Below are 12268 nucleotides of genomic sequence, written 5' to 3' on the forward strand. Positions count from 1 at the left end.
GAATTCTGAGGGATTGTGCCATAACAAGGCTGTAAAAAGAACATTAAGAAACTAAACCACCATCACATTTGAACAAAAAGATGCATTGAGAATCTTGGGAAGAAAAAACCCTGTTTGCCATTACTGTAACAGTCTTTTCATAAGCTCTAAAAAACTCTGTTTTTGTATATACAGTCCAACCCTTTTTACATTCTAATCTGATCCCTATATAGGCAAGCAAACTAAAACACCTCGAGCTTCCTCCTCCAGCATGAGGGGAGCCTCGAAGGTGGCTATTAACTACTCCTACATGCTTTTAACTACTGCATTAATTACAAACATGCTGAACTAAAATTACACACAATCCTAATCCAACTAAAATACTAATTTCATTCTCCTCGCAGACTTGATGCTTTCTTGGATGCTGGACAGCTGTATGATTTTCATTATGGCTGAGATATGTTAAGGGAGCATTCACCGAGCAAGCTGGTCTCGGATGCTAGCTGTAAGACAACTTATTAATTGATAAAATTAATCACCCTATATCCACGGTCCCCTGTCTTCCATTCCTCTTTATCATTTAAAGACCACACTCCGAGTTCTTTGAACCTTCAATTAACAACGCATAACCACCATATGCTATATGATCTGGATACTTCAAGGACCAACAGGTGTATCAACCGAAGATTCTGGTAACCCCACCAATACGCTAGTAGCTCGGTCATAAATTGCCTTTGAGAAAACTTTATGAAAATAAACAAAATATTTTATTTTTTCTTCAAGAGCTACACCTGTCACTGTTTGAGTTGTTATGAAACCCATGTATGATCTCCCTGCCTGAGTTTGAGACCTTCTTTTACCATTAACTGACCTCATCATCAAAATTCATTGTTTTTCCACAAAACAGCATTCTACAGCAGTTTCGTAGCGCGCTACGAAACTGCTGTAGATGTCAAAACAGAACCTATGTATCTTTGAAGCGTTTTCTGCTTAGATTCATGATCTCTTCAGACATTTGTACAGCTATTAAGAACCTAAATAGTTTTAAGAAGATGAAGCTTGCTTCTGTCATTACATATCACAGCCAACTTGATTAGCATCAAACCAATAAAAAGCTTCATAAATCCCAACTGGAATATAAAGTCACTGTAGTATTCCTTGCTGCCTTCAAATCTTCAAATGGGTTGGTCTTTTTCAAAGTACAGATCTTAAAGTTGGAAGAATTCAACACTTGGACATTAAGCTCCTTAGGATTATCAAACCAAACTATCTCACCCTGCTGTACCAATTTGACTGGGTCTACCTATATCAACTTCGGCTTGTCTGTCAGAATCAGCTGCATCTTTTTGTTGTAAAGTTTCCGAATTTTCTTAACTAATGAAACCATCACAATGAACTCCCCTGGATCTAGAAATTTCTCCCATTTAGAGTCACAGTTAATGGTGGGGCTAACTTTGGAGCCAGCATACTCCTAACATTATCCCAGTCAACTCCCTTGAAGAAAGGATGACTCTAGAGAGAAGCATACCCTTCAGGGCCAGAAGCCAATCTTTTAGATGGGTCCATATCCAGCAAACAATCAATAAGGTGCCATGCTTCAGAAGAAAAATATTCAGGAAATTTGAAATCTCTATCCATGATCCTTTGGAATGTGAGCCACTCACTGCCATCTTTAAAAGGTAATATGTCAGACAGCATCTGATACAACGCGCAACCCAGTGCCCATAGATCGTTTCCAATTGTTGGAGGTGCATGCTTAAGGACCTCTGGTGGAACGCAGGCAGCTGTACCAACAAATGTGCAGGTCTTCTCGTTTGAAGTAGTCGGAATAATTGAAATTGAGGTGTTTTCCATTGATTTGAAGAAATATATTCTCTTTGCATCTCGGTGTATCAGTCCTACTTTGTGAAGGTATTCAAGGACATCCACAATCTCTGCAATATAGAAACGTGCTTCATCCTCTGAAAAACGAGATTTCTTAACAACACGATTTGAATCCCATCCCAGGATAGAAAGCAACATTCCATGACAGTACTGGGTTGCATTTCACAAAGTCATTCTTGTATGTTGTAGACAGACAAAAGCACCTGGTGTTAACTGCACACAACCACAGAAAGATGTAAAAATATCAACATATAATACATTCTGGAACCTCCTCAGTACCGCCAACATGTTCAGGATACTTTTAAATTCACATCTTCTGCGCAATTCAATCTACAATTGAAACCCTTGCTGTTGTAATTTGAACTCTGAGATACACTCTGAACCTTCTCCTTCCGGGCACTATTATGCAAATCTGACATTGATGCTCTCTGCGCGCCTCAGGCAACCCAAAAACACAATAACAGAAACCGAAACATGATAATGGAAACAGAAATCTTCATATCCCCCGTTGTTTTCGAATCACGCATAAATACTAGCCCTTGAATGTCTCCTTTCACTCCATCAGCTATTAAAATCTACTTTATAATCTCCCTTTCCAGCTGTCGTTGTGATTCTGGTGATTTTGCTAATGTATATGGCCATCTGAAGCGCCACATCTCAATCCGGGTGTCAATAATAGTGGCGACCTTGTGGCAATCAAACCCTCATAAAAGCCACTTGACACTTGGCATTAATCGCTGCATTTCATAAGAGCACTTTCATGCCTTCAATATATTCATTAATAATGCAACAACGTGCTTAATAACATTTACGCCATTTTCATTTATATCAGTTATTTTAAAAGCCCGTGTGCCTTGAAGAAACGGCTGCAATGCATTTCGCATAAGCCATGAAAGAGGATTTGCTTGATTTTTTAAGGTAGCAGGGTGTGACTTAAATCACAGATAAATCCCTTTTCTAGCAAAAGCTTGGCTCGCAAATTCTCAAACGATACCATTCGTCCTTCAAGAATTCATTTACTAAACTCTTCTTCTACATTGCTACCATTCGGACCATTGTGATGACAAATACAGGGGCTATGGTTGTTGAGAAAAGTTCTGGCCTCATACCACGTTACCAATGCACAATAATTATAAAATCAACACCAGAAGAGTTCGGCCTCTAATCTCTCGTTTTCTGGCTGAAAAGTTCATGTTTCATAGAATGCATAGATGAACTTTAATATATGTTACTCAATGGCTGGGAAGAAACAAATCTCTTACACCGATTCCAAACAGAATTCTCGGTGTCCCTTTTTTCTTCTGCCAGCAATAACACAATGCTGCCTATCTGTAACACTGGCACAAACTTGCTGAGCCCACACTTCGATAATGGTGGAGGGATAATTTGAAAGTTCCACATCAACTCCAGGAAATGCGCTCCTTATCATTCCCTTTAACTGGAATCAATAGGCTGACCCTTCCATCGTACATTTCTAAAATCTTGACAAAACTCACATGAATGATTTCTAACCCTTTAAAGTAGCTTTTTCATTCCTCCACCAGCAGAACTTGGGTAGTAAATCATAACACTGTGATCATATCCATGAACTGTTTTTTCACAAAAGGCTTCATAATTCACTTTTCATGGACTTGAACAAAATCCCTTGCTCCACAAAATAGTCCAACTCTTGATAGAGGTAATCCCCGTTTACAAGTGCATACTTGGAGTGGGAATGCCAAAATTTTGAAGGCGCTCATATACCTTTCGATTATCATGGAGAGGATGTTAAGATCTAAGCTCATTCAGAAGGAAAGGCTTTCACAGAGTAGCATAAGCTTCAACTTTCTCAAAAGGATAGCTGGTTTAATAAAAACAATCACAAATTGACCACTTCATCGTTGCTTCTTCAAGAATGATGATGTCTCCAAATATTATGATCTCAAATTCACCAAATTCCCTCAGCCAATCCAGGATGTACTTCTTGGCAGCAGAAGGAACCTTCTTTTCCATTACGCATACTCCAACTATGATTATGGAGGAGAAATCACCGACATTCATCTCCATATTTCTCAATTCCCAAGATTTGAAACAACAACTTGATTCCTATGTTGTTTATGTAGCTGGTATGAAGGAATGTTACTGTGCGATGCTCTTTGGCCACCGTGAGGAACTACACCATCAAATGCCTTGCGAGAATCGACAACCAACCCTAATAGCTCTTCAGATTGCTCTGGCCATTTTGCAAAATCCATAGATCAGAGTATCATATGCAACAACACCAGAGTTATATTCTTTAGTCAACCTTAGACCTTTAAGCACATCAACCTCATCCACATCAGTTGCAGTCAGTGTACAACAGACATGCTATGATTCAGGCCTCCACTGAAAACTCAATCAAATCCCCAGTTTCGTAGCACGCTACGAAACCACTCAAACAGGTAGCGCTGCGAAACTGCTAAACAGAATTCAGGCGCTGCGAAAACACCCTGACTTTAAGCTAGACTAAAAATTTTTGACAACAGCATTTTCAGTGATAACACCACGTTGAACTTTTTCGTATATTTGTGTCCCTCAAGCCCGAAAAAGTATAAAATAATACCTGGGGGAACCGCTTGATCTTGCGACCAAGGAGTACTTTCATAATAGTGTCGTTGACCTGAAAAGTAAAAAGCGATCAAGGACACGTCGTTTTATTTCCTTATCGAGTTTGAAACGACAAAAACCCGGCAATCTTTTCTTGATTTTGCGGTCAGAAAAGAGCTAAAAGGGGACCGTCTTTTAATTCCGTTTTAACGAGTGTAAAAGAAACGCTCGGCGATCTTTTCATGTTTTAGGAGTCAGAAAAGGGCTTAAAAGATGACTCCAAGGTTTCACTTTTTCGTAAGTTTTAACGAGTTCGAAAAAGGGATAAAAATGTACTCATGGTTTTCACTTTTTCGTAAGTTTTAACGAGTTCGAAAAAATGATAAAAATGTACTCATATGGCCGACTTTCAATTTAATTTACGAGTAGGAAAAGACGGAAAGAACTCGGCATTTTCATTTGTTTTACGAGAATGAAAGATAGCAAAATAATCTCGGTATTTTCATGAGTTTAACGAGTCTTGAAAATAACTAAAATTGACTCAAGATAGGTTTCATTTTTACAAAAGCTTGAAACAGATAAAAACTATGCTTCAAATTAGTTTCATTTTTACACAAGCTTGAAACAGAGATAAAACTGTGCTTGATGCCCCCTAAGCATAACTGCTAGAGTGCATGCCCCCCTAGCTTCATTTCATTCAACCATTTGGATGAAATGAAGGTTCATGAATGAGATCATTTGAAAGACTCGACCTAAAACTGTAAAAACTGAAATAACTAACCTAAACATACAACCTAACATCTATGAGGTCTAGTCAAACTCTCGACTCAATTAGAGGAGGATTTGTTTCATTTTTTAACGAGCTTGACACAGGAAAAGAACTATGCTCGGATTCAGTTTCATGTTTACGCAAGCTTGAAATGAAAAACTATGCTTGTTATAAGTTCACATGCCCCCAGCATAAAGATGCAAACCAAGGTACATGCCCCCCAAGCTTCATTGCATTCAATGAGGTGGATGGAATGAAGCTTTACTTTCAAGATGTTGGAAAGACTTGTGGGAGTTGTTTCATTTTTTAAACGAGCTTGAAACAAGATAAGGAACTATGCTCATAACTACTCTCTACAATCTACCTAACAAAAAACTATACTCTAAAAAACCTTGATTCATTTTTTAACGAGCTTGACACAAGACAAGGAACTATGCTCTAAAATCCTTGATTCATTTTTTAATGAGCTTGACACAAGACAAGGAACTGTGCTCATAAAAAACCTTGATTCATTTTTTAACGAGCTTGACACAAGACAAGGAACTATGCTCTAAAAAACCTTGATTCATTTTTTAACGAGCTTGACACAAGACAAGGAACTATGCTCTAAAATCCTTGATTCATTTTTTAATGAGCTTGACACAAGACAAGGAACTGTGCTCATAAAAAACCTTGATTCATTTTTTAACGAGCTTGACACAAGACAAGGAACTATGCTCTAAAATCCTTGTTTCATTTTTTAACGAGCTTGACACAAGACAAAGAACTATGCTCATGACTACTCTCTACAATCTACCTACTTAACCTACCCTTGTTTCATTTTTTAACGAGCTTGACACAAGACAAGGAACTATGCTCAAAAAGTTCGCATGCCCCCAGCATAATGATGCAAAGCGAGGTACATGCCCCCCAGGCTTCATTGCATTCAACCGGCTGGATGAAATGAAGGTTTACTTTCAATATTTAACTTGAAAAGGGAGTTGTTTCATTTTTAAGGAGGTTGACACAAGAAAAGAACTATCCTCATACCTGATTCATTTTTTAACGAGGTTGACTCAGTAACAGGAACTATCCTCAAACCTGATTCATTTTTTAATGAGGTTGACTCAGTAACAGGAACTGTCCTCCAACCTGATTCATTTTTTAATGAGGTTGACTCAGTAACAGGAACTGTCCTCAAAACCCTACTTTCTACAATCTACCTACATATCCTAAAATCTATCTGATTCATTTTTTAATGAGGTTGACTCAGTAAAAGAACTGTCCTCATGCTAGCCTATTTCATTTTTTAACGAGGTTGATACAGGAAAAAACTATCCTCGTACTCACTGATTCATTTTTTAACGAGGTTGACACAGTAAAAGGAACTTTCCTCGTACCTTCCAATTTCATTTTTTAACGAGGTTGAGAGAGGAACAAACTATCCTCGTACACACTGATTCATTTTTTAACGAGGTTGACTCAGTAAAAGGAACTTTCCTCGGACACACTGATTCATTTTTTTTTTAACGAGGTTGACACAGTAAAAGGAACTTTCCTCTCTAATCCTACTTTCCTATATAACCTACTATCTACCTGATTCATTTTTTAATGAGGTTGACTCAGTAACAGGAACTTTCCTCATAACATCCAATTTCATTTTTTAACGAGGTTGAGACGGGAACAAACTATCCTCGTTCTCACTGATTCATTTTTAACGAGGTTGACACAGTAAAAGGAACTTTCCTCACCATCCAATTTCATTTTTTTTTTTTTTTTTTTTTTTTTTTTTTTTACGAGGTTGAAAGAGGAACAAACTATCCTCGTTCTCACTGATTCATTTTTTTAATGAGGTTGACACAGTAAAAGGAACTTTCCTCGGACACACTGAGCATGGCTTCTAACTGGAAGAAAGACATGTCAATGGACACACCTTGATCATGGCTTCCAAGAGATCTTCATCAGAAGGAAGAACGGTTCTTTGGAAGGAACACATGTCAAGGGACTCAAAAGGGATAAGAACATCGTGTTCATGTAATCCCATAGAGTTTTCCATGTCAATTACCGGATCTAAATCAACAGTGAGAGGCTCACTTACTTTGGTAACTGAAAACATGGGATCAGTTGCCACATAATTAACCCGTGGCAGGGTAGATACCACTTTAGAATCAGGAACAGTTAGGGGTGTCATATTATTGGTAGTTGAAAAAAGACTAGGGAACGAAAGCTGGTCTACAGTCACAATACTGCCATTGTGAGGGAAAGACATCACGCGAAAGAGTGTCGATACGACAGCTTTCATTGCATAAACATAGTCTCGCCCAAGGAGTAAATTGAAATCCAAGGGACCTCGAACTACCATAAGATCAATACAGACAGTTTTACCTTCCAATGTAATGGAAAACTTAGGAAGGATCCCTAAAGGTTCACTAATGGTTCTGTTAAAAGCTTTCAGATTCTGCATAATAGGCGCAAGCTGAGGGGAACCCAAAGCTTTCCAAACAGTTGAGGATAAAATACTAACAGAAGCACCTTCATCTACCTGAGTACGATGTATGTCCCTACCACCCGCCTTGACAATGATTTGGAAAGGGATGGAGGAAGGAAGACGAGGTTCTGTCAGTCTATTCCAATCAAAGGAAAAGACCTCAGTACTTGGAGGGGGTTCTGTAGAAACAGGTGAAATGCCCCCCGACGTAGAAGAATCCGATGTAACAAGAAGAACATCAGCAGTATGAAATTGACTCTCGAAAGGGAGAGTGTGATCGACCGAATGTGAAATTGAATCGACCACTTGATCAACTAACGGATCATCAACCTGAGTGACATGAGTTTCACTCTCCAATGGGAGAGTGTGATCGACTGTACTTGAATTTAAATCAATCACTCCGTCAGTTGACGGTAGGTTGGGAGAAAGTTTACGGTAACCAGTTGGAAATTCTTGCCGTGGAACAGTAAGTTTTTCCAACAATGTTGAGGCTTCATCCATGTGAGGGCAAATGTGATTTTGATGACTCCCTTTGCATAACTTACAAGGAAACCTAACTTTACCCTTTTTCCCAGGAACCTGACTATCACTGGTTGATGGATCAACGGAAAGTTGATGAGATTTTTCTGACCATACTTCCAAGACCTTTGGAATACCAGGACAATTGACAAGGAAGTGGTCACCCTTACAAAGCCTGCAAGGGTATTTGGGTTTACAATGCATGTCGGAATTTTCCTCAACACAACTAACACTTACAGCCATGGTTGGTTGGTTGACTTCTTTCTTATCTTGCTTCTTCTTCTTCTTCCCTTTCTTCTTCTTCTTAGCCTCCTGGTTACTAGCATCAAGGCTTTTACCAGGCGAAGAGGAAGAAATGGAGGAAGAAAAATTAGGCGAAGAAGGTAAAGGGTCAACAGAAGGTTGGTGATGTTGAGATGGTGAACTCTGTTGAGGTGAAGCATCCGGTTGAGATGGAACAATTGGAGTATTTTGGGCCAACGAAGTTGAAAATAACCATATCGGTAAACCTATTGTAAATCCAGGTAATGACAAAGTAGCCATATAAGGAGGACCAACATTTCCAAAGTAAGGAAAAGTACTAGGATTCTCATTAGGAGGGGTTCCTAGGTTGATAAATTCCGGAACATTTGCCATTATATTCAACTTCAGTGAATTTTATTAACAATTTAAAACTAAAATTAACAATTCACAATTCACACTTAACAACTAAAATTCACAATTCACACCTATGGTCTCTAAAAGTAAAAACAAACAAATTAACACGCGCTATCAAATCTAGGAGTCAAACCACACACAAACAGTAAGCTCTCCGGACCAAAAACACTAGTTGGTGATGAAGCCCAACCTCGCAGAATTCAGTACAGAAATGGCGGGTGGAACAGTTACCCCGGCAACCTGCTTAATGAATAGACCGGCACAAGTTCCTCCACTTTAACCGTCTCGAAGTGAAGTGAACCCCCCGGAAAATCCAAGTGAGTATAACCGACGTCTGCTCCAGGTACAGTGGGACCTTCCCTCCACCGTCACCTCGGTAGAACCCTAAATATTATGGTCACTAAGGTCACCAACAGTAACAAATACACCTGGGGGAACAGTCTAAACTCCGACAGCACGCAAGGGCAGAGTAGCAAGCTCAATCCCCTTACCGGCTCCTTGACAACAATCCAAGGTTTACCGATAAGTGACCCCTGGCTCCTCGACAATGGTTAATCTGAGGTTTACCGTTTGTAATACGTACTGTCTGGCGTCGTTCCCAACGAGGGGGGAATGATCCCCTCACTGGTTCGGACACGAGCTCGTGCTTCTCCTTTAAGAGGAGCTTTCCCAGAGTGCAATTGAAACAATTGGATTTATTCTACTCAAGATAAACTATCTGTTTGGTTTTGTAGTCTTGGAGAGTTAAGTACTCACCTACTCCAAGACCCTAGCCTAAGCTATGTTGGTGTTTCAGAGCCCTAGAAATGTAAAAATTACTAGATGAATTTTAATTAAGCGTTGTGTTATTAAGGCTGTTATTACTCAAATGGGTAAATGGAGATGAAACCAATGGTGTTATGACCCGACTCAACTGAATGCAATCAAATATGATAATGCAATCCTTTCAATTCGATGAATCCTAACTAGAGTAAGGAGAGAGTTTCCATTCACTTCCAACAATGCAAAAAATTGATCATTAAGAGAAAATTTAACAAATTCTCTAATGCACTAATTTCATCAAGAAAAACTAATGCAAATCAATTCCAAACCAATTTTTATTTTTATTTTTGTGTAAATTCAAATCAAAGAAAGCTGATCTAAATCTACGATTGATTTTTCAGAATGTAAACTATGCAATTGTAATCTATGCACAATTCACATGAAAAGTATGCAAATGTAATCTATGCGCATTTTTCATTCATATTCTGAAATTGAGAACTCTAATTATGCAAATGTGATCTATGCAAGAGAATTCTCAAACACAAGATGATTCTAATGTAATCTAAGAACCAATCAAGTGCAAGTCGAGAAAATTGGGTGAGAGTTCCAAAGATCAAAACATAAAAACACTCAAAGGCGATTAACACTCATACACAATTTAGCCCCCCCCGGCGAATGAGGGGGAAATTTTTTTTGCAAAAACAAAAGCAAAAATATGCAAAATTGTGAAAAGACTGAGAGAAACCTCCAAGTAATGAACAAAGGAATTCAAATTAAGAATTTCTCAAAAAAGAGACTCAAAACACCCAATTGATGAAAGCTAAAAGCAGGAATGCTAATGAAACAAGTTCAGGTGAAAATTTTTGACAGGGTACTAAAGGATCTGGGCAGAAAACACTAAGAAAAACCAAAATCTAAAAGCAATTAAAGCAAAAATGGAGTTTTCCTAAATTTTTACAGGAAGACGCAGGCAACCCGTTAGAACAGGCGCGGGCCCGCTCTGTTCAAACGGCAACAGCGCGTCCAAAGACGCACTGTGCAGTACTCAGAGGGTGCGTCCTTCTGGAAAAGTTAAGAAAAACCAAATCTAACTAAATCTAAAGCTAAGCCACCCAAATACTAATTGTCACAGTCAAAAACCAGAAAATAAAAATGATTTTCTCAGAGCAAAGTTCACACAAAGGAAAAGACTTTCACATTAATGGATTCCCCAGTGGAGTCGCCAATTTGTCGTGGCGGAAAAAGTCGTTTGTGCGGACACAACTGACCTCCCTAGGAGTCTAAACTCTCTAGCGACAAACAAGACAAAATGGAGTGATCTTTCTCTAAATACACCTTTTAAAACATGAAAACTACAAGTGTTTAGGCTTACCTTATTCCAAAACGCGGTTGTTGTAGTCCGTCCTTGTCGATCCGGATGAGCTCCTCCTTCAAGTCAATTCCTGCAACCACAAACAATCAAACAATTACCAAGCACTTGCATTTCATATAATAAAACATATATTCAACATGCAGACCAAGGAACACATGAAATAACTCATTAACACAAGCTATTGAGAAAAATAAACCAGTTTGTATTAATAACGAAACAAAGAAACTCTTACAACCTGGCCTTGGTGTTGTGCAAGTTCCTCCCAGGGTCCATCAAGGGTTTTCCTCTACTTTGACAAAGCTCACCCACTTCCAAGTAGAATCAAGCAAAGACAATCTCTCCTCACAAGGTTCTAAATGGGAGTCCTAATTCCTGCAGCATTTACCCAAAGAAAATGTATAGCTCCAACCTCCCCTCCCTCTGGCTCAATGTCTTTATTTATAGTGCTGTAAGGAGGTTATTCAGGTCCACCATCAATGGGATAATCCCCCTCTTTGGGTGGGATAGCTCCCTTATTGATGGGATAAGTTCCCCCTTAATAGAGATACATGAACCAACTGGAGGCGCATCCAATTCATCAAACCGACCTCTAGAAAGTTCTAGAAGTAACCACAAGTAACTTTTTTAAGATGAAACTCGCGCATTTTGCCTTTTACAGAAGGACGCACCTGTCGCTTAACATACAGAGCGTCCAAGGACGCATCTTTTGTGAACATGGTCAGCGTCCCCGCATGTAAGGCTAGAGAGAACCTGCGACCCCAGAGATAAACATATTTTTGACAAGACTTTCTCTCTTCTTTGAGTTTGAGATGGATAACAGAGGCATAAGACTTGCCTAAGAGGGTAGCATGACTGTTGATTTGAGTCATACTAACTGTAAGTGGTCATGGTGACATTTTTTAGTGTAACAAGATGATAGCCAGCAAGATTTCCAAAGGAGATGGAACACCTTATCCTACAACCTAAAGATCAAAGAATATCATTCTCTTGATAGAATGAGGGATGCACTAAGTCCCAATGTATAATAAAACATTACAGAGACTCAAAGTCAACTGGATTGGATTAAAACTTAGCCCACCATTTCATTTGGGTATGTTAGCGGGGAGAAAGGAAGAAGAAGAAAGAATGCAGTGGGAAGAAATAGAGAGGAATGTAGGGTTTTATCCACAAAAGGAGGAGACTACAACAGAAGCCTGAAATGTTAGGGATGCCACCAAAGCAATGAAATACGTGGACATAGATTGAGTTTATCAAAGGATGAGCAACATTTTCAGTAAGGGGGTGATGATGAGGC

General features: G+C 39.0%; 1 pseudogene; it reads right to left on the reverse strand.

The window, feature by feature from the left end:
• Nucleotides 1-1096: 1096 nt before the first annotated feature.
• On the reverse strand, nt 1097-2001 carry LOC149190339 (3-phosphoinositide-dependent protein kinase 2 pseudogene; annotated as a pseudogene).
• Between the last annotated feature and the right edge of the window lie 10267 nt (nt 2002-12268).

This window comes from Pinus tabuliformis, chromosome 3_1 (assembly GCF_031772625.1).
Source record: "Pinus tabuliformis cultivar Carrire ecotype Pingquan chromosome 3_1, CPIR1, whole genome shotgun sequence".
NCBI lineage: Eukaryota > Viridiplantae > Streptophyta > Pinopsida > Pinales > Pinaceae > Pinus > Pinus tabuliformis.